This window comes from Mobula hypostoma, chromosome 1 (assembly GCF_963921235.1).
Source record: "Mobula hypostoma chromosome 1, sMobHyp1.1, whole genome shotgun sequence".
Taxonomy (NCBI): Eukaryota; Metazoa; Chordata; class Chondrichthyes; order Myliobatiformes; family Myliobatidae; genus Mobula; species Mobula hypostoma.
The window spans coordinates 3344602-3365632 of NC_086097.1; the positions used below are offsets into that span (position 1 = coordinate 3344602).

Consider the following 21031-nt stretch of genomic DNA (forward strand, 5'->3'; position numbering starts at 1 on the left):
AGTCAGGAACAGCTTCTTCCCCTCTGCCATCCAGTTCCTAAATGGACATTGAACCCTTGGACACTACCTCACTTATTCATATATATTATTTCTGTTGTTTGCATGGTTTTTAATCTATTCAATATACACATACGTAGTTATTTATTTATTTTTTCTAGATTATGTATTGCATTGAACTGCTGCTGCTAAGTTAACAAATTTCATGACACATACCGGTGACAATAAACCTGATTCTAGTTCAGCACATCACTGTGGGTCGAAGGGCTGTTCTGTTCTGTTCTATGTACTACATCACTGTGCTCTCCCTCCTTTAAATAGTCAAGTTTACAAATTCCTCATAGTTTGGCTCTATATCCTGTATTGAAAATACTCTTCTGGCACAGTGACTATGATTTGAATTTGGTTCCTGTTAAGATAATAATCTGAGAATGTTCCATCCAAGCGTTTTTATATGGTGTGATTTGAAGGATGTATTCTAAACAGCTCACACTGACCTTTTCGAACAAAGCTCTAGCCAGCCAATTATCCAAATAAGGTTACGAATGGAAATCCTCAAGCTGCAGGTGGGTTGCCTGCACATGGTGTTTTCGTCACGTCATCTATGATTAACTCTCTGAAACATACACTTCCAGTGCAAAGGCAGTTCCTAGATGATGTTTTTTGAATTGTTGAACATTTTAGAGGGATGATGTCTTTCTTTTACGGGAGCACCATTTGAGTGTCCCTTCTGGTACGGGAATTGCAAGGCCTCTAGCCCTAAGAGCTGACAAAGTTTTGTGAAGACTGTTGAGAGGATCATCAGGGTCTCTCTTCCATGCAGTACATCTGAGATCTTTATCAGGAGTGCTGCATACATAAGGGCCTTAGCAATGTCAATGATCCCTCCCATACATCCACCAATCTCTTTGACCCCCTATCATCGGGCAGGAGGTACCGTAGCAATTGGAGAAGGGTTGCTAGTATTGGAGACAGCTTCTTCCCCCAGGCTGTGAGACCACTGAACTCGCTGCCACCACCCAGGTCTCATCATGTATGAAGCACCAGCAGTGTTATACTGTTTACTTTTTAACTTGTGTCATGAATGCAATTATTTGTTAATTTATTTGTGGTGACAGATGCTTGTGTAGGAGAATGATTTGCATCTAGTGATCGTAATAGTCATAGTCATAGTCATACTTTATTGATCCCGGGGGAAATTGGTTTTCGTTACAATTGCACCATAAATAATAAATAGTAATAGTAATACTACTATTAGTAAATAGTAATAGTCATGGAAATAATAAATAGTAATAGAATAGTAGTAGAAAAATAGTAATAAATAGTTAAATAGTAATATGTAAATTATGCTAGTAAATTATGAAATAAGTCCAGGACCAGCCTATTGGCTCAGGGTGTCTGACGCTCCAAGGCAGGAGTTGTAAAGTTTGATGGCCACAGGCAGGAATGACTTCCTATGACACTCTGTGTTGCATCTCGGTGGAATGAGTCTCTGGCTGAATGTACTCTCCTGTGCCCACCCAGTACATTATGTAGCGGATGGGAGACATTGTCCAAGATGGCATGCAACTTGGACAGCATCCTCTTTTCAGACACGACCGTCAGAGAGTCCAGTTCCATCCCCACAACATCACTGGCCTTACGAATGAGTTTGTTGATTCTGTTGGTGTCTGCTACCCTCAGCCTGCTGCCCCAGCACACAACAGCAAACATGATAACACTGGCCACCACAGACTCGTAGAACATCCTCAGCATCATCCGGCAGATGTTAAAGGACCTTAGTCTCCTCAGGAAATACAGGCGGCTCTGACCCTTCTTGTAGACAGCCTCAGTGTTCTTAGACCAGTCCAGTTTATTGTCAATTCATATCCCCAGGTATTTGTAATCCTCCACCATGTCCACATTGGCCCCCTGGATGGAAACAGGGGTCACCGGTACCTTAGCTCTCCTCAGGTTCACCAGCTCCTTAGTCTTTTTCACATTAAGCTGCAGATAATTCTGCTCACACCATGTGACAAAGTTTCCTACCGTAGCCCTGTACTCAACCTCATCTCCCTTGCTGACGCATCCAACTATGGCAGAGTCATCTGAAAACTTCTGAAGATGACAAGACTCTGTGCAGTAGTTGAAGTCTGAGGTGTAAATGGTGAAGAGATGGGGAAACAAGACAGTCCCCTGTGGAGCCCCAGTGCTGTTGATCACTCTGTTAGTCACACAGTGTTGCAGGCACACGTACTGTGGTCTGCCAGTCAGGTAATCAAGAATCCATGACACCAGGAAAGCATCCACCTGCATCGCTGTCAGCTTCTCCCCCAGCACAGCAGGGCGGATGATGTTGAACACACTGGAGAAGTCAAAAAACATGACCCTCACAGTGCTCGCTGGCTTGTCCAGGTGGGCGTAGACACGGTTCAGCAGGTAGACGATGGCATCCTCAACTCCTAGTCGGGGCTGGTAGGCGAACTGGAAGGGATCTAAGTGTGGCCTGACCATAGGCCAGAGCAGCTCCAGAACAAGTCTCTCCAGGGTCTTCATGATGTGGGAGGTCAATGCCACCAGTCTGTAGTCATTGAGGCCGCTGGGGCGCGGCGTCTTCGGCACAGGGACGAGGCAGGACGTCTTCCACAGTACAGGAACCCTCCGGAGCCTCAGGCTCAGGTTGAATACATGGCGAAGTACTCCACATAGCTGAGGGGCACAGGCTTTAAGCACCCTGGTACTGACACCATCCGGTCCTGCAGCCTTGCTTGGGTTGAGATGTTTCAGCTGTCTTCTCACCTGTTCAGCCGTGAAGGCCACCGTGGTGGTTTCGAGTGGGGGAGGGGTATAGTCATGAGAGCAGGGTGGGGGACTGTGAGGAGGGGTAGGAGGGGAGAGTGGAATATGTGTTGGTTGGGGGCAGGGGTCACAATGTCAAATCTGTTAAAGAACAGGTTAGGTTCATTGGCCCTGTTCCCACTGCCTTCAGCTCCTCTTTTGCTAGTTTGCCAAAACACAGTGATGGTCCTCATCCCCCTCCAGACCTCTCTCATGTTGTTCTGCTGGAGTTTCCACTCAAGCTTCCTCCTGTACCTGTCTTTAGCCTCCCTGATCCTGGCTTTCAGGTCTCTCTGTATTGCCCTCAGCTCCTTCCTATTTCCATCTCTAAACGCCCTCTTTTTAGCATTCAGGATGTCCTTAATGCCATTACTTTCAAGATAATTATGGGAAAGGATAAGTCTGGTCCTCAGGTTGAGATTCTAAATTGGAGATAGTATCAGAAAGGATCTGGCAGTAGATTGGGACAGGCTGTTTTCTGGCAAAGGTGGACTTGGTCAGTGGGAGGCTTTCAAAGGTGAAATTTTGAGAGTACAAAGTTTGTATGTGCCTGTCAGAGTAAAAAACAATGACTGATGATGACCCCAACAGACTCACTGGTGAAGTATCGTCCTTCCAGGTTAGGCAACACTTCACCTGGGGTCAGCTACTGTATCTGGTGCTCCTGGTGTGGCCTCCCGTATATCAGTGAGACCCGCTGTAGATTGGGAGACCACTTTGCTTTGTCTGCTAAAAAAATTGGGATTCCCGGTAGTCACCCATTTCAATTCTACTTCCCATTCCCATTCCAAAATGTCAGTCCATGGCCTCCTCTATTGCTAGGATGAGGCTACACTCGAGCTGGAGGAGCAATACTTTATATTCCATCTGTGTAGCCTCCAACCTGATGACATGAGTTACCCCCTCCTCTCTCCTTCACCATTCCCCATTCCTGTTTATCTCTGCTTTCTTCTCTTCTTCCCTGCCCATCAGCCCCCTTTGGTGCTCTCCTCCTTTCCATTCTTCTATCCTATCCTGAAGGATTGATTAAGGATAGGTTGTGTCTAACCAATCTTATAAACTTTTTCAATGATGTTACCTGGAAAGTTGATGAAGGCAAGGCGGTTTGACGTTTCATTTCTGGACAAGCAGTCCTGGCAAGGGACTACAGAGGAGATCAAAAGTGGGTACTGGAAAAGATTAAGGACGAAACTTGACCTACATGTTGGGAGATTGCTCTGATGACACCTGGGGACAGCACATCGATTGCTTGAGGAGAGCAGAGTCAATTGTTAGAGCAGAAAGTGGGCTTCCACCATCAAAGCCATTTCCTGCAGTCTCACGTCTCACCTACCAAGCAGAGCGACCCCTCCCCTTGTCAGGAAAGTCATTATCTCACAAGAGTAAGAAATCCTCCACAATGATTAAGTCTAGGCCAGAATGTGACAATTGAAAATTTACGATGCTGTGCAGGTCTGTATACGGTAGTTGTGTTATATATGTATACGGTTGAGATGCATTCTTTATTGTGGTGGAGGTTATTGCTAAGCAGGGAGGAGTGTTGTGTATTTGATATTTTAGTAATATTTGAGAAATAGAAGCATGTATTAAGCATTCTTGTTCATTTAAATAATTAATTATGGGTTATATGTATAAACATGTGAATTGCATATGTTATCACACTACCATGTGATACATGCATACCTTGCTTAAAGTATACACCGAATTAGAGAACATTTCTGATTCCCGAGGCTTCCTTTTTATTCCACTTATGAAACCTAAAGCACTGTGCAGGCATTGATTCTAAAAGTTCTCACATCACGTTCACAACATCAGCAAAGCTCATTTTGGATGGTTTGGTTGGGGCAGTTATACACTGAAGCAAAGTTTAAACCCAATATACTGAGCAAAATTGGTATCGTTTCTCATTGTTATTTCATTAGTTCCAATCATTCAGTACACGAGTCGATTTCCTGTTGTACAATAAAATACGTAATCTTTCTGATATACTGTAGCCAGCCATTTCTGTTTTTTTTTTGTAAGTATTATCACCCGGTACTCACTCTATAAACCCGTAAATTCTTCGGTTTTCTGACTTATTATGACCTTTTTTAAGGTCTTCCCTTCCAAAGAATATGCGGTGTGCTGCATTAAAAAAAACACAACTGTCTATGCATGTGCAGAGTTGTTTTTTAAATTCAGCTGCTCCTTGCTCTTTTTTTGGTTCGAACATCTCTTTGCACTTCAAAACATCAGTAGACATCTCAGGATCGTTTTAATAATAACTTATCACCAATGTTATGTTTTGTAACTTTAAAACATTAAACTAATTCAAGGGAAGTTGATCAGCACAAGTCTTTAGTACTTGGCCAGGAACCCCATCAAGGCCGAATGCTTTTTGTGGGTTCACCCACCTAAAGGCTGTTCACACATTGGCCTCAGAGACTGAAATCATAGGATCATCTGGCAGTTCCTGATGTTTCCCCACGTTTTGACAGTCAAAGCGAGCATAGAGGGCAATGAGCTCATCTAGAAGTGAAACCTTGCTCGTCTACTGTATGTCACTTGATTTAACTTTATAAGAGGTGATAGTATTCAAGTCCTGCCACAACTATTGAACATCCTTCGTTGATTCAAGTTTACTCCAGAACTGCCACCTCACCCATGAGATGCCTTTCTGAAGATCGTACCTGGACCTCTTGTAACTTTCTTGGTCACCAGATCTGAATGCCTCTGATCTGGTTCTAAGCAGATTGTGGATCTCATGGTTCATCCAAGGATTCTGGTTAGAGAAGACACTGAATAATTTTGTAGGGACACATCCATCTATGGCTGTTTTAACATGTCCATTACAGCCATGGTGGATCCATTCAAATCTCCAGATAGGTTTCGTTTACACGGCCCAATCCACCGAATCGAAGCGATCCAGTAGCCACTCCTCTGCCTTCTGTGACCACCTCTTTGTTGTCCTAATCTCTGGAGCTTTGCTCTTTAGCCTCTGTCTGTATATAGGTTGGAGAAGGACAACGTAGTGATCAGATTTCTTGGAATGTGATATAGTAGCAGGCAACCCTTATCTGGGTATAACAGTAAACACGAGGAAATCTGCAGATGTTGCAAATTCAAGCAACACACACAAAATACTGGTGGAACGCAGCAGGCCGGGCAGCGTCTATAGGAAGAAGTACAGTTGACATTTCAGGTCGAGACCCTTCGTCAGGACGAACGGAAAAAATAGCTAGTAAGAGATTTGAAAGTGGGAGGGGGAGGGGGAGATCTGGAATGATAGAAGAAGACAGGAGGGGGAGGGATGGAGCCAAGAGCTGGACAGGTGATTGGCAAAAGGGATATGAGAGGATCATGGGACAGGAGGCCCAGGGAGAAGGAAAAGGGGAAGGGGGGGGTAAAACCCAGAGGATGGGCAAGGGGAATAGTCAGAGGGACAGAGGGAGAAAAAGGAGAGAGAGAGAAAGAACGTGTGTGTATAAATAAATGATGGATGGGATCTGAGGGGGAGCCTCCGGGTCCAACGTATTATTCTCCGTAACTTCCACCACCTCCAACGGGATCCCACCACTAAGCACATCTTTCCCTCCCCCTCCCCTGCTTTCCGCAGGGATCGCTCCCTACGCGACTCCCATGTCCATTCGTCCCCCCCATCCCTCCCCACTGATCTCCCTCCTGGCACTTATCCTTGTAAGCGGAACAAGTGCTACACATGCCCTTACACTTCCTCCCTTACCACCATTCAGGGCCCCAGACAGTCCTTCCAGGTGAGGCGACACTTCACCTGAGAGTCGGCTGGGGTGATATACTGCTTCTGGTGCTCTCGATGTGGCCTTCTATATATTGGCGAGACCTGACGCAGACTGGGAAATCGTTTTGCTGAACATCTACGCTCTGTCCAACAGAGAAAGCAGGATCTCCCAGTGGCCACACATTTTAATTCCACGTCCCATTCCCATTCTGATATGTCTATCCACTGCCTCCTCTACTGTAAAGATGAAGCCACACTCAGGTTGGAGGAACAACACCTTATATTCCGTCTGGGTAGCCTCCAACCTGATGGCATGAACATGGATTTCTCAAACTTCCGCTAATGCCCCACCTCCCCCTCGTACCCCATCCGTTATTTATTTATATACACACATTCTTTCTCTCTCTCTCCTTTTTCTCCCTCTGTCCCTCTGACTATACCCCTTGCCCATCCTCTGGGTTTCCCCCCCCCCTTTTCCTTCTCCCTGGGCCTCCTGTCCCATGATCCTCTCATATCCCTTTTGCCAATCACCTGTCCAGCTCTTGGCTCCATCCCTCCCCCTCCTGTCTTCTCCTATCATTTTGGATCTCCCCCTCTCCCTCCAACTTTCAAATCTCTTACTAGCTCTTCCTTCAGTTAGTTCTGACGAAGGGTCTCGGCCCGAAACGTGGACTGTACCTCTTCCTAGAGATGCTGCCTGGCCTGCTGTGTTCACCAGCAACTTTGATGTGTGTTGCTTGATTACAGCTTATTTTCTGTTGTGCATTTACGACACAGTTGAAAAGTAGACAGTATAATGCTACTGGTGTTTCATACGTGATGAGATCTCAGTGCTGCCAGGGAGTTCAGTGGTCTCACAGCTTGGCTTAAGAAGCTGTTTCCCCTCCTAATAGTTCTTGTGCTAATGCTAAGGTACCTCCTTGCAAGCAAGAAAAAATTTGCAGATGCTGGAAATCCAAGCAACACACACAAAATGCTGGAGGAACTCAGAAGGCCAGGCAGAATCTATGGAAAAAAGTACAGTCAACATTTCAGGTGGGTCTTTTTTCCGTAGGTGCTGCCTGACCTGCTGAGTTCCTCCAGCATTTTGTGTGTGTTGCTCTGGTACCTCCTGCCTGATGGTAGTGGGTCAAAGTGATGGTTGGACGGATGGGAGGGATCATTGACAATTTGCAGTGGTGATCTGTGGCTGACTTTCTTTTCCAAGATAAGGATATAAAAGGAAAAGCTGGTCACTCGTGTGCATTTAGTATCCCGTCTTTGGTAACCCTCTTTGTTAAATCTATCCAACTGCAGCTTGTGTAGTGAATTCCTATTACTGGTCTGGAATATTGCTAGTGAAACAAAAAGATACCCATACTTGAAAATGAGCTGCATATCAAGTTGGATTTTGTAAATTTCCTAAGGTTTATTTATACACCACAGCTGTCCTAACCCCATGTGGCCGTCAGCTCTCATCAATATGAGTTCCTTCATCTGACAGCAAGACAAGCCTCACCTCTGAAACAGCTGTACAAACTTTGACAGTTGACTAAGCTGAGCTCCCCGAAGAAGATGGCCGTCAATAACATGAACTGTTTTGGAATTTCAAAAACAGCAAAATTTAAAGCATTAGAATCAGTCAATAGAAGTTTTAAGGAATAAACCAAAACATTGAACATGTTTAAGTAACTAAAACTTTTAACTAAAGACCCAATTCAAACAAATACAAGTTAGCTGATAGCTACTGTCTCTCAGCTGTTCATCTTGACTCATGTAAACAGAGTGCCTGTTTCTGCAGCAGGATTAACCCTTTGGAGGTGCTCCACATGGAGATTAATGTTCTGGCTCACGGGCAGTAAATAGTCTTGTGTCCAGCGTCACTTTATGGACATACAATCAATCGGTGTAGAGAAGCTATCTTATGTATTTATATTTATTGTGTTTTTTATTACTGTGCTCGATATCTTATTGTGTTTTTTTTTGAGCTGCATCAGATCCAGAGTAACAATTATTTGTTCTGCTTGACACTTGTGTACTGGAAATGACATTAAACAATGTTGAAACATGAACATTGAAGAAGCTGAAGATATCAGACTTAGCATGGGAATCTTAAACCTGCTCATGGTCTAAGAAATAAGACATTAGACAGACCATAAGACATGGGGCCATTCAGCCCATCAAGTCTGCTCCACCATTCCATCATGGCTGATTTATTATCCTTCCCAACCCCACTCTCCTGCTTTCTCCCTGTGAACCTTCGACATCCTGACTGATCAAGAACCTATCAACCTCCACTTTAGATACACCCAATGACTTGATCTCCACAGCTATCTGTGACAACACATTGCACAGATTCTCCACCCTCTGGCTAAAGAGAGCCCTCATCTCCTCTGTTCTAAATGGATGCCCCTCTGTTCTGAGGCTGCACTTTTGCACAAATCTGCTGACATTTCCCTGCAAAAAGTGGCCCATTATAATTTTCATGTCTGATATAGTGCTAGGAAGTTATGAATAACTAGAATTTTAATGCCAATAATAGGCTGCTTTTTTCAGAGTGTTATTACATAAAATTGTTTGTTCAGGACTGAATTTCATACCCCGATAATTTTTTTTTGACATTGATACCAATGCATTACAACTTACAATGCCTTAAGGCACTCCATTATAACAAATGGTTTCATTTGAAGTTCTCTTTCACTTTATTTATCTATCCATCTATCTGTTTATTTATTTAGAGATACAGAATGTAATAGGTCTTTCAGGCTGTGCCACCAGTGACTCATCTATTTCACCCTAGTCTAATCACAGGACAATTTACAATGACTAATTAACCGACTAACTGATATGTCATTGGACTGTGGGAGGCAACCAGAGCACCCAGAGGAAACACACACATTCTACGGGAACGTCATACCGACTCCTTACAGAGGACGTTGGAATTAAACTCCAAACTCTGTTGCCCGAGCTGTAACAGCATTGCACGAGCAGTAGTGCACCACTGTGGCACCTAATTTGTTTGAACTGAATTGAATTTATTTCTTACGTCCTTCACATACACGAGGAGCAAAAATCTAAATGTGTGATGTACAGTTATAGTAAATTTATAATGAATAGTATGTACAACATGGAAATACAGTTGTGTCAACATGAATTAATCAGTCTGATGGCCTGGTGGAAGAAGCTGTCTCAGAGCCTGTTCCTGGCTTTTATGGTGTGGTACCGTTTCCCGGATGGTAGCAGCAGGAACAGTTTGTGGTTAGGGTGACTCGGGTCCCCAATGATCCTTTTTGAATCATTGAACACAGTGGATTCTGGTTAATTTGGCCATATTAATCAGGGGAGCTGCTAATTTGCGACAACTGTTAAAGAATAAACATTAATCGATACAAATTACAAGATCCCCTTCATTTATTTGGACACTATGCCACTTAGTTTGGATAAGATAGAACAGTTTCTAACCAGAGTCAGTCGAGTGCACATCATGTTGTTGTTAGACACTGCACCGTACTTAGAGCGAACAGTTTTTAAATAGCGCCACTGTGTTAAAAAAGCAGTGATTTTTGTCACTGATAGTTGGCAAGAAATAAGCAGCAAGGTAATTCAGAACTTGGCTTGCTCACCGTGGTTGCAAGCATTCAGGCTTGAAGTTGCCAGAAATGGCCAGGAGTGAAAATGACCTTTTCATGACTTCAAGCAGCTTGGAACTATGAAGAGTCATGGAGAAGTACAGCACAGAAACAGGCCCTTTGGCCCATCTAGTCCATGCTGAAACAATTTAAACTTTCTAATCCCATCAACCTGCACTGGGACCATAGCCCTCCATACCCCTACTATCCAGGAACCTGTCCAAACTTCTCTGAAACATCAAAATCAAGCTCACATGCACCTTTTGTGCTGGCAGCTCATTCCACACTCTCACAACCCTCTAGGTGAAGAAATTCCCTTAATGTTCCTCTTAAACTTCTCATCTTCCACCCTTAACCCAAGACCTCTGGTTGTAGTCCCACCAAACCTTAGTGGAAAAAGCCAGCTTGCCTTTACGCTAATCTCCTCTCAATCTTCTACGTTCTAAAGAATACAGTCCTGTCCTATTCAACCTTTCCTTACAACGTAGGTCCTCTAGACCTGGCACCATTCTTGTAAACTTTCTCTGTACTCTTTCAACCTTGTTTGCATCTTTGAAGGCAGGTAACCAAAACTGCACACAATACTCCAAATCAGGCGTCACCCACATTTATACAACTTTAGCATAGCATCCCATTTTCTGTACTCAGTACATTGATTATGAAGGCCAATGTGCCAATAGCTTTCTTTACAACCCTATCTACCTGTGAGGTCACTTTCAATAAATTATGGACGTGTATTTCCAGAACCCTTTGTTCTACCACACCCCTCAGTTCCCTACCATTCACTGTGCAAGACCTACCCTGGTTGGTCCTACTGAAGTGCAAAGCCTTGCACTTGTTTAAATTCCATCTGCCATATTTCAGCCCAATTTTCCAGCTGATGCAGATCCCTCTTCAAACCATGATAAACTTCCTCACTGTCTTCCACACACCCAATCCTGGTGTCACCTGCAAATTTGCTGATCTGGTTAACCAGATTATTATCCAGATGATTGATATAGATGACAAACAACAAAGGACCCAGTACTGATCCCTGTGGCACACCACTAGTCACAGGCCTTCAGTCAGAGAGGCAACCCTCTACCACCACTTTCTAACTTCTTCCACAAAGCCAATGTCTAATTCAATTTACCACTTCATAATGAATGCTGAGTGACTGAACCTTCTTGACCAGACTCCCATGTGGGATCTTGTCAAATGTTTTACTGAAGACCACGTGGACAACATCCATTGCCTTGACTTCATCTTCAAAAAACTCTCTAAGATTTGGTTAGACATGACCCACCATGCACAAAGCCATGATGACTACCCTTACTTATCCAGTCCCTTAGAATACTTTCCAATAACTTTCCCACAACTGATACCAGGTTTGCTGGCCTATAATTTCCTGGTTTCTGTTTTGAGCCTTTTTTTAAACAGCGGAACAACATTGGCCATCCTCCAATCCTCTGGTACCTCTCCTGTCACTAAGGATGATTTAAATATTTCTGCCAGGACCCCCGCAGTTTCTGCACTTGCCTCTCATAGGGTCTGAGGGGACACCTTGTCAGGCCCTGGGGATTTATCCACCCTGATTTGTCTCAGGGTAGCAAACACCTCCTCCTCTGTTTTCTGTACAGGCTCCATGAAGTTGATGTCACTTTGCCTCACTTCTATAGGGTCTTTGTCTCCTGAGAAAATTTAGATACAAAAAAATTCAATTAAGGTATCCCCATCTCTTTTGGCTCCACACATGGATTACCATTCTGATCTTCCAAAGGACCAATTTTGTCCCTTGCAATCCCTTTGCTCTTAACTTATCTGTAGAATCCCTCAGGATTCTCCTTCACCTCATCTGCTAGAGCAAATTCTAGCCTTCTTTCACCTTCCTGATTTCTTTCTTAAGTGTTTCCTTGCATGTCTTGTCCTCCATAAGCTCCTCATTTGTTCCTACCTGCTTATACCTGCTATGCACCTCCTTTTGTCTCTGAACCAGGGCCTCAATACCCTTAGAAAAACAAGATTCCCTGTACTTGTTATCTTTACCCTTTGTTCTGACAGGCACATACAAACTTTGTAGTCCCAAAATTTCATTTTTGAAGGCCTTCCACTTATCAAGTGCACCTTTGCCAGAAAACAGCCTGTCCCAATCCACACTTGATACCATCAAAATTGCCCTTTCTCCAATTTAGAATCTCTACGAGTAGACCAGACCCATCTTTTTGCATATTTACTTTGAAACTAATGGCATTGTGGTCATTGGATGCAAAGTGTTACCCTAGACAAATTTCTGACACCTGCACTGTCTCATTCCCTAATAGCAGATCCGACATCACACACTCTCTTGTTTGTTTTTTTACATACTGATGAAGGAATTTGACAAACTCTATCCCATCTAGTCCTTCTATAGTATGGGATTTCCAATCAGTATGTGGAAAGTTAAAATCATCCACTCTAACAACTTTATGTATCTTGCAACAGTCTGCGATCTCTTTACAGATTTGTTCATCTAAACCCCTGGGACTATGGGTGGTCTGTAATAGTGGCCTATTAATGCGATTATACATTTTGTATTTCTCAGTTCAACTCATAATGCCTCACTAGTCAAGTTCTCCAGTCTGTTCTGACGGAGGACTGTCATGTCATTTTCCCTGACTAGTACTGCCACCCCTCCTGCTCTGTCGCATCTAAAACAACCAGACCCCGAAATACTGAACGGCCAGTCCTGACTCTCCTGCAACCAAGTCTCAATAATGGCCACAACGGCATAATTCCAGGTGTTGACCCATGCCCTGAGCTCATCCGCCTTTCCTACGATACTTCTTGCATTGAAACATATGCAGCTCAGGACACTAATCGCACCATGATCAACCTTTCGATTCCTGACTTTGTTTGTGGTCTTTCTCCACTAACGGTTCTGGCACTCTGGTTCCTACCCCCTGCAACTATAGTTCAAACCCCACATGCAGGATTAGCAAACTTTACCATTAAGATATAAGTCTCCCTTCAGTTCAGGTGCAACTTTTTATATAGGTTTCACCCTCCCTGGAAGAGCCCAATGATCCAAAAACCTTATGCCCTCCTTCCTACACCAGCTCCTTAGCCACGTGTTAAACTGTATGATCTTCCTAGTTCTGACCTCACTAGCATGTGGTATGGGGAGCAATCCTGAGATCACAACCCCGGAGATCCTGCTCTTCAACTTCGCACCTAACTTCCTGAATTCCCTATGCAGAACCTCACCACTCGTCCTACCCATGTCATTGGTACTTACATGGGCCGTGGCTGTCTCGCTGTTCACCTTCACACTTAGGAATGCTGAGGACTCGATCCGAGATATCTTAGACCCTGGCACCCGAGAGGCAACATACCATCCGGGAATCTCATCCTCGCCCACAGAAGCTCCTGTTGGTTCCCCTAACTAACGAATCTGCTGTCACCACAGCGTGTCTCATCTCCCCAATTCCATTCTGAGTGATAGAGGCAGACTCAGTGCCAGAGACGTGACCACTGTGACTTTCCTCCCCCACAACAGTATCAAAAGTGGTATACCTGTTGAAAATTTGAGTCATCTTGAATGTTACAATAAAGATGATTATTTAGGGATGCAATTGTGGGAAGCACTTGTTTGAAGACAGTCCACTATCTGCATTATGCATCTGCACTGATTTTATTAATTTACAGTCAATCAAAGGAAAACATCAGAGTACACTGAATGAATTCCTCTGTCGATAACCATCAGGAACTAATACACAGTTTTATAGTACTGTGGGAATGTTCTGGTAATGTTCTTATTTGTTCCGTATTTGATATAAATACTGTACATAATATGTTGCTCAGTTAAACTTTAGTTTGTCTTTTTTATACCTGTTCCACTATTTCCATGATACTTTGGCTAATTGGGCAACTGATTAATTGGGCCAAATGTACTGGCTATGATATGTCCAAATTAACTGAACTCCACCGCATGCAGTATAACTTACACTACATTTTATTCATAATGTATTCTTTAAGTAACAAAATAAAATTCTGACAATATTTAGCCAGAAACCTATCAACCTCTGCTTTAAGTATACCCACTGACATAGCCAATTTAATTGTACTTCAGTTTTCCTTGATCAGAAAACATCAACCAGTACCTCAATCATCAAGCTATGAAAACAGAGGGGACAACTTCACTCACCTGAACAATTAACTGTTCCCACAACCTATCGACTCACTTTTAAGGACGCTTCATTTCATGATCTCAATATTTATTGATTATTATTAATTATTATTATTATTATTATTTTGTCTTTTTTCTTTTAGTATTTGCACAGTTTGTTGTCTTTTGCACATTTGTCATTTCTCCATCTTGTGTGCAGTTTTTCATGGATTCTATTGTGTTTCTTGTATTTTCTATGAATGCCTGCAAGAAAACGAATCTCAGGTTTGTATATGTTGATATATACATATTTAGCAATAACTTTACTTTGAATTTATGAATGGTGATCACATTGGACCAACACCTAAAACTATGTGAAAAGAAACTGATTTCCCAGTAGCTTCAAAACTGCATTATGTGGTTGGAAACTAAGGAAATGTTTGAACTATATATTGTCACTGATCCCTGCTGTATTTGAGGGATTTATCAAGGATATTAAATTGCATTTCCACAATAATGTACTTTCACTCTCAGTACCCACCTAAATCAAAGTAAATTCACAGAGTCATCAAACACTCAGCACAGAAACCAGGCCCTTCAGCCCATCTAGTTTGTGCCAAACTATTAATCTACCTGGTCTCATCGACCTGCACCCCGACCACAGCCTTCCATACCCCCTCCCTTCCATGTACCTATCCGAATTTCTCTTAAACTTTGGAATCAAATCCACATTCCCTCTTCTGCTGAAAGCTTGCTCCACACTCTCATCACCCTCTGAGTCATCCATAGCCCATGACCTCTAGGTGTAGTCTCACCCAACCTTAGTGGAAAAATATCCTTGCATTTACCCTGTCTGTACCCCTCGTAATTTTGTATACCTCTATTAAATCTCCCTCTATCTTCTACACTCCAGGAAATAAAGTCCGAACCTATCGCTATAATAATAAATTAAATAATTAAATAAATCAGTTTGATACTTAACCGTTGCTTGATCTAAATTATGTATGAATGCTTGAAAACAAAATGGTTGGCAATGCTCTAAAAGCGTATGGATTTTAATGTAGGTAATTGTTTAAGTACTCACTGCACAGCTACAGCAAACATGAATTAGTCTGCTCAGTGGCGAACCTCTACATATATTTGCATGTGTGACTCATTTGCTGCAAGAGCCAATATAAAGTGAAACGTTGAAGGTTATGGTTCCTTGAGGTTGTTATAGCCGGGGGTGGTAATGGGAACAAGTTCCCACTACCTATTAAATGCTCCCAATGGCGTGCGCCTCAAATAGCCTCTGACAACCTAGTCCAGTTACTGGCCTTCACCTGTGATTTAGCTACTAAGCCCAGTGGAACCATTTCTACTGACAGAAAAAGAAGCAAAGACAGGTTACTGGCACCTTAAAACTATTTGCTTTGGGCAGATGGAACTTGTCAGCCGTGGTTGGCAGCTCATCTAAGAGAATAAAATCTCTGATCTCAAACCTCCGCTGCCTTGCAGCTGTACCCACTCATGGGGAAGGCTTCAAGAGTAAACCCCAAGGGAAAAATCCAGATCTGGAGTCCCTAAGGCAGTCCGACATTGAGTTCAACACTGACTGACAACTGCTGTGACACCGCTGGTGCCAAACTGTGTCAGTTCCTGTTGTTCCTTTGGATTCATGAGCTATGTGGAGAGGCCAAGCCTGCTGCCTGGGCACCAGTTTGCTCTTTGTATCGCACTGCCCAGGCTTGCATAGACACCTAGGTTGAAACATCCATGGTCAACCCCAATCCATCAAGGTTAAAGTTTTCAAGAAGATGTGAAGTGACATGGAGGCTTGTTCTGTAAACCAGTCAGCTAACTTGCTTCCAGATCTAGGCATCAGAGTGGCATCGCTGTCAGTGTGATGCTACGGCAGCTCGGGGCATTGGAGTTCGGGGTTCAATAGGCATCCCCTATGCACCTTCTTCCCGTAAACCATGTGGCTTTCCTCTGGAAGCTCTGGTTTCCTCCCACTGTCTAAACAGATACTGGTTGGTAGGTTAATTGATCATTGTAAATTGTCCTGTGACTAGGCTAGGGTTAAGTCAGCGGGTTGTTGGGCAGTACCACTCGTTGGACCAGTTCTGCATTGTATCTCTGAATATAAGGTTAAAGAAATTTTCTCAGTGTGTTTGAAAATTGGTGCACTATTAAAATTAAAGTTCAGAATCAGTTGAAATAAAGAGCAATAGACCTGTAGGCACAGCAGGAGGATATTTACCACTTCATACCAGTATTGCTTCTCAGACTGATCCACTAACTCCCATTTCCAAAACCTTCAAAAGGCAAAGGCCTAGAAAATTTCAGTTCTCTAATACCCTTTCCTACATCTGGGAGTGGATTAAGTTTCAACATTCAGGATTGCTTAATGTCATTTCCAGCACACAAGTGTAAAGGAAAACAAAATATTTGTTACTCTAGTTCCAAAGCAGCACAGAAAAAACACAATAAGATACAGAACACAATAATAAAAAATCACAATAAATAAGATAGCTTATATATAAAAATATAGATTGATTATACATCCATAAAATGATGCCAGGCACAGGAGTCTGTACATAAAGTGACTCTGACAGGAAATAATAAAGACTTGGTGGTGGGGGCTTGGAGGGGTGGGTTAGTGAGTTAACGTGTTGATCAGCCTTACTGCTTGGGGAAGGTAATTGTTTTTAAGGCCATAAGACTATAAGATATGGGAGCAGAATTAGGCCACTTGGCCCATCGAGCCTGCTCCACCATTCAATCATGGGCTGATCCACTTCATCCAGTCATCCCCACACCCCTGACTTCTCCACATACTCTTTGATGCCCTGGTTAATCAAGAGTCAATCTATCTCTGCCTTATATACACCCAATGCCTTGGCCTCCACAGCCGCTCATGGTAACAAATTCCACAGATTTACCACACTCTGACAAAAGTAATTTCACCGCGTCTCAGTTCTAGAAGGACATCCTTCAATCCTGAAGTTGTGCCCTCTTGTCCTAGTATCCCCTACCATGGGAAATAACTTTGCTGTATCTAATCTGTTCAGGCGTTTTAACATTCAGAGATTCCCCCCTCATTCTCCTGAACTCCACGAATGCAGCCCAAGAGTTGCCAGATGTTCCTCATACAGTAACCCTTTTTTCCTGGAATCATTCTTGTGAAACTTCTCTGAACCCTCTCCAACGTCAGTATATCCTTTCTAAAATAAGGAGCCCAAACTGCACACAATACTCTGTGTGGTCTCACGAGTGCCTTATAGAGCCTCAACATCACATTCCTGCTCCTATACTCTATTCCTCTAGAAATGAATGCAACATTCCATGTGCCTTCTTCACCACCGACTCAATCTGGAGGTTAACCTTTAGGGTATCTTGCACAAGGATTCCTAAGTCCCTTTGGCTCTCTGCATTTTGAATTCTCTCCCCATCTGTTGTGTGTGTGGCCTGGTTACACAACAATGCTATTAATAAAAACGCTGGAAATGGGAGCTAAGGTTCATGGTTCTTTACTGGCAGAAACCGAACTCGGCACACACGTACAAATCAATACGTGCCTAATAGTGCATTCAATGATGTGTTACTAGAACATAAAGTAGTCCCTTATTAAACTGTAGGCTATACGGTACACTCCTCCCCTTTTATTTTAATAGTGTATCAATTGTTTTTTTTTTACTGGGGCACTATGCTAAACAAATATGTTTACCCTTAATGTACAAACGTCTACCATTTGTTTACTTAGTAACTTAATAATATCAAATTATAACAAAGTAACATAATAATATCAAATTATAACAAGCCTTTTTTTCACTTTTGGTCTAAGACCCATTTATAACTCAAGTCTCTGGGGGGGGTGGGTCTTCTCTAGATTGTCTGGCATGAAGCAAATAGGTCTTCACTCTGTTGTCTGGAATAAATTAAACAATCCACAAATTGGCAGGTTTCAGCCATAAAGAGAAGTCACCTCCATCTTACAAAGATGACGAAAGCAAAGTGAAATCCATGAAAAGGTGAATGTTATTCTTAAAAATATGTACAATCATCAAAACTGAGATGGCATTGGAAAGTGTCTTCAAATAGTGTGTTCTTCAGTCTGTCAATAAACTTGTTTGTTTTAATACAGATTTCCATATAAAAGTCATGAACAGTTGACCTCTGAGCATAGGGAGTTAAGAAGATGTGCGCCTCCAACTTGCTAAGAGTTCTATGCAGCAGATCGCCTCCGTATAATGAAGACTCCTCTGTGCAGCTGTCCTAGATATACACGCATCTTTGTGCTATCACTTATCTTCCTTACCCATATCTCATTTGTTCCAACTGAGCTAATTGCACAGCCAATCTTCGTATTCTCATTAGATTCCAAATAGATAGCCTGACCTTTATGATACCACCTCTTATCATAATATAACTTTCCATCTTCTATTCGTGCTTCATATCTTTGTGCTGGTGATTCAGCAGGAGTGCTGGGAAGATGTTCAGGAGAAGACAGAGGTGCTGGTCTTTTCGGAGATTTAAGCTTATTGAGAGTTCACAGATCTTCGATTATCTGTTCATCTGTGAACAAGTAATTTAACTGCGCAGGTGCAGGTTTTTGTCTTTTGTCTGTAATTGGAACAGGGTCATTAGGTCTCCTCCTTAGTTTCTTAGTCATTATTGGCTTTACCTCCATAGGATCTCCTGTGAATTCCATTGTTAGCCTCTCATTCTCAATCATCTGTTTGTTTTCTTCTAACTCAATCTTTTTATCTTCCTTTTAAATTCCATCACTGCTGCTTTCTTCTCTTTAATATAATTCCTTTCCACTTGTTCTGTCTCCAGTTGCAGAAAAAAACTCTGCATTTTGTATTCTTTCCTTGTATTGTTGATCTGGTTTCTTCATCCTTTTCTGATACTCCTGCAAAGTGCCTTCCTGTATCTGCTGTAGCTGTATTTTGAGAGATGTCAATTTCTCCTGGTACATCTGCTCTTTTACTTCCAGGTAGTCTTCATCATCCTGCTTATTGGCAATATCTGTCTCCCTTGCATCCTCTGTATCTTCATCCGAGTCGCAGCCACGGATACTGCGTTCATCCTCATCGTTGACGCTGTCTAGCTCCTCCTCATCATTGTAATAGTCGACAGTGGGTGAGAGAAGAGCTGTGGACATCTTCCCCGCTGAGCTGCCCTCCTTTGTTAACACATCTAGTGCCTTGATGGTGTGCCAATCCAACTGGATTTTCCTGAGCCATTCACGTCCCAGCAACGGTGGTCCTCTGTTTTTCAGTACGTAGAGGTTCAGCTGCTGTGTTTTGTCTCCGTAGGTCACTGTCACTTTAATTTTACCTTTGGGATGCACTTTCTGTCCTGTGTAAGTCTTTAGCAGTAGTTTAGTTCGTTTCAGAGGTATGTGAGAAAACAGTTGTTTGTAGTCATGTACAGAGATCACTGTTAAAGCTGAGCCTGTATCCAACTCCATTTTAAGTCTCACACCTGCCACTTATGGAGTGATCCTTATTACCCTTCGATCATCTGTCTCTTTCACGCTGTGAAGTTGCAGACAAGACAATTTACTTTCATCTGAGTCGTTTTCATCAGAACTGCTTTCTCCCATTTTGTGTACATTGTTGTGTTTTCCTTTCTGGGGTTTCTTGTTTCTCTGTATTTTGTCCTTTTTCTGCTGTTTACTAGCTTTGCATACTCTGCCAGTGTGGCCCTGTTTGCCACAGTTTCTGCATTCTTTGTCTTTAAACCAACAGTCACCAGGGTGATGTGACCTGTTCTCACAACAGTAACATTTCTTCCCTTCATTTCTGTTCAGTGACATTTTATACATAGCATATTCCAGAGATTCTTGTTGTATCTCCGAAGCACCTTGTGCCACTGTTTCTAATGATATTGCAATGTTCAGTGCTTTCTCGAATGTAAGGTCTCGTTCACACAGAAGCTTCTTCTGTGTGGCTTCACAGTGCATGTCACACACTAACCTGTCCCTCAATGTGTCCGATAGACCAGCTCCAAATTGACAATGTTCTGATCATTTGTGCAATTCAGCACAATATTCAGAAATGCTTTCGTTTTTGTTCTGATTCCGTTTGTGAAATTTAAATCTTTCAGCTATTCAGTGGTTTGGGGTTTAAATACTGTTGGAGAGAGTCTACTATTTGCTTGGACATTTTGTCAGTGGTTTTCAGTGGTTAACAAGCTCCGTAGTAGCCGGTATGTTTTTGCTTGCATAATACTGAGTAAGACGCTGGCTTTCTTTTCATCATTAACACCGTTAGCCTCACAATATAATTCCACTTTTTCAATGTAAGTTACCCAGTTTTCAATGCTACTATCAAATGCTGTAATGGTTCCAAATATCGCCATCCTTGTTATGTTAATTTAGCCCCGTTTTTCCCCGTTTTCTTTTCAGCTAGCTCCTTGCAGTCACAGCATGTTCCACTTGACTCACGTGTCATTTTTGCTAGCGCAATGAGCGCACTCCGTCTAGATGCGTGTGTTGCTCCTTTTCATCTCCCTTCTCTCTCTTCTCCTCTGAGTGACATTATTAACTAACACAAAATAATCTGCAGATGCTGGGGTCAAAGCAACACTCACAACACGCTGGAGGAACTCAGCAGGTCGGGCAGCATCAGTGGAAATGATCAGTCAATGTTAACTCAGGTTGGATCTACTGCCATGATGAGGCTAAACTCAGGTTGGAGGAGCAACACCTCATATACTGTCTGGGTAGTCTCCAGCCCCTTGGTACGAACATAGAATTCT

At 42.8% G+C, this 21031-nt stretch overlaps 1 protein-coding gene and 1 pseudogene across 1 annotated transcript in view; both read right to left on the minus strand.

Annotated features, from left to right (window-relative positions):
• The window catches only part of prima1 (proline rich membrane anchor 1), a 254401-nt gene that overhangs the window by 92878 nt on the left and 140492 nt on the right, over nucleotides 1-21031 (minus strand). The gene's annotated exons all lie outside the window — the stretch shown is intronic.
• LOC134350556 (sin3 histone deacetylase corepressor complex component SDS3-like) lies at nucleotides 19046-19430 on the minus strand (annotated as a pseudogene).